This window comes from Arachis hypogaea, chromosome 20 (genome assembly GCF_003086295.3).
Source record: "Arachis hypogaea cultivar Tifrunner chromosome 20, arahy.Tifrunner.gnm2.J5K5, whole genome shotgun sequence".
Classification (NCBI taxonomy): domain Eukaryota; kingdom Viridiplantae; phylum Streptophyta; class Magnoliopsida; order Fabales; family Fabaceae; genus Arachis; species Arachis hypogaea.
The window spans coordinates 23,259,921-23,262,607 of NC_092055.1; the positions used below are offsets into that span (position 1 = coordinate 23,259,921).

The window sequence follows — 2,687 nt, forward strand, 5'->3', positions numbered from 1 at the left end:
TTTGTGTCAGTTTGGGCGTTCAACTCTGGTTTTGGCTCCTTTTCTGGCGCTGGACGCCAGATTTGGGCAGAAAGCTGGCGTTGAATGCCAGTTTACGTCGTCTATTCTTGACCAAAGTATGGACTATTATATATTGCTGGAAATCCCTGGATGTCTACTTTCTAACGCAATTGAAAGCGCGCCATTTCGAGTTCTGTAGCTCTAGAAAATCCACTTTGAGTGCAGGGAGGTCAGAATCCAACAGCATCAGCAGTCCTTCTTCAACCTCTGAATCTGATTTTTGCTCAAGTCCCTCAATTTCAGCCAGAAAATACCTGAAATCACAGAAAAACACACAAACTCATAGTAAAGTCCAGAAATGTGAATTTAACATAAAAACTAATGAAAACATCCCTAAAAGTAACTAGATCTTACTAAAAACATACTAAAAACAATGCCAAAAAGCGTATAAATTATCTGCTCATCTCTGTCTGTTGCTGAGTTGATGACGGAAAAGGCTTGCTGTTGCTAAACCTGTTTCTTCCACCATTATTAAAGCCTTGTTGGGGCTTTTGATCCTTCCATGAGAAATTTGGATGATTTCTCCATGTTGAGTTATAGGTGTTTCCATAAGGTTCACCTAAGTAATTTACCTCTGCTATTGCAGGGTTCTCAGGATCATAAGCTTCTTCTTCAGAAGATGCCTCTTGAGTACTGTTGGATGCAGCTTGCATTCCATGCAGACTCTGAGAGATCATATTGACTTGCTGAGTCAATATTTTATTCTGAGCCAATATGGCATTCAGAGTATCAACCTCAAGAACTCCCTTCTTCATAGGCGTCCCATTACTTACAGGATTCCTTTCAGAAGTGTACATGAACTGGTTATTAGCAACCATGTCAATGAGTTCTTGAGCTTCTGCAGGCGTTTTCTTTAGGTGAATGGATCCACCTGCAGAAGTGTCCAGTGACATCTTTGATAGCTCAGATAAACCATCATAGAATATATCCAGGATGGTCCATTCTGAAAGCTTGTCAGAAGGACACTTTTTGGTCAACTGTTTGTATCTTTCCCAAGCTTCATAGAGAGATTCACCTTCTTTCTGTCTGAAGGTTTGAACATCAGCTCTAAGCTTGCTCAGCTTTTGAGGAGGAAAGTACTTGGCTAAGAAAGCCGTGACCAGCTTATCCCAAGAGTTCAGGCTGTCTTTGGGTTGAGAATCCAACCATAATCTAGCTCTGTCTCTTACAGCAAAAGGGAAAAGCATGAGCTTGTAGACTTCAGGATCTACTCCATTAGTCTTAACAGTATCACATATCTGCAAGAATTCAGTTAAGAATTGAAAAGGATCTTCAGATGGAAGTCCATGAAACTTGCAGTTCTGCTGCATCAGAGAAACTAATTGAGGTTTCAGCTCAAAGTTGTTTGCTCCAATGGCAGGAATGGAGATGCTTCTTCCATGTAAATTGGAATTAGGTGCAGTAAAGTCACCAAGCATCTTCCTTACATTATTATTATTTTCGGCTGCTATCTCCTCTTCCTGTTTGAAAATTTCTGAAAGGTTATCTCTGGATTGTTGTATTTTAGCTTCTCTTAATTTTCTCTTCAGAGTCCTTTCAGGTTTCGGATCTGCTTCAACAAGAATATTCTTGTCCTTGCTCCTGCTCATATGACAAAGAAGAAGGCACAGAAAAATAATAATAATAATAATAGAGATCCTTTATACCACAGTGTAGGGATCCCTGTGTGAGTGGAAGAAGAGGGTGAGACAAAGAATGTAATATAATGGAAGAAACACAACTGTGAGGATGGAAGAGATGTTAGATGAGATGTTAGGATATGAATGAATAAATAGAATAAGATGGGGGAGGGATAATTTTCGAAAATTATTTTGAAAAAAAAGGTTAGTGATTTTTGAAAATAGTTTTTGAAAAATGTTAGTAATTTTCGAAAATTAAGATTTAAAAATTAAAATAATTAATAAATTAAAAAGAAATTTTGAAAAAGGGGGAAGATATTTTCGAAAATGAGAGAGAGAGAGTTAGTTAGGTAGTTTTGAAAAAGTTAAGAAACAAACAAAAAGTTAGTTAGTTAGTTGAAACAAATTTGAAAATCAATTTTGAAAAGATAAGAAGTTAGGAAGTTAGAGAAGATATTTTGAAATCAAATTTTTGAAAAAGATAAGAAGATATTTTTGAAAAGATATGATTGAAATTAGTTTTGAAAAAGATTTGATTTTTAAAATCATAATTAATGACTTGATTCATAAGAAATCACAAGATATGATTCTAGAACTTAAAGTTTGAATCTGTCTTAACAAGCAAGTAACAAACTTGAAATTTTTGAATCAAAACATTAATTGTTATTGTTATTTTCGAAAATTTGGTATAAAAATAAGAAAAAGATTTTTGAAAAATATTTTTGGAATTTTCGAAAATAACTAAGAATTTTGAAAAAGATTTGATTTTTGAAAAAGATTTTGAAAAAGATAAGATTTTCAAATTGAAAATTTGATTTGACTCATGAGAAACAATTTGATTTTAAAAATTTTTGAAAAAATCAACTCAAATTTTCGAATTTGATGAGAGAAAAAGGGAAAGATATTTTTTTGATTTTTTGAATTTTTATGAAAACATGAAAATTATGCAATGCATGAAATTTTTAGATCAAAACAATGAATGCATGCAAGAATGCTATGAATGTCAAG

At 33.9% G+C, this 2,687-nt stretch overlaps 1 non-coding gene across 1 annotated transcript; it reads left to right on the top strand.

Moving 5' to 3' along the window:
- The first annotated feature begins 1,007 nt into the window (after positions 1–1,007).
- Positions 1,008–1,115, top strand: LOC112788155 (small nucleolar RNA R71). Its single transcript, XR_003195532.1, has one exon. It is a non-coding gene; the product is annotated as a small nucleolar RNA R71 (small nucleolar RNA).
- Positions 1,116–2,687: the final 1,572 nt, after the last annotated feature.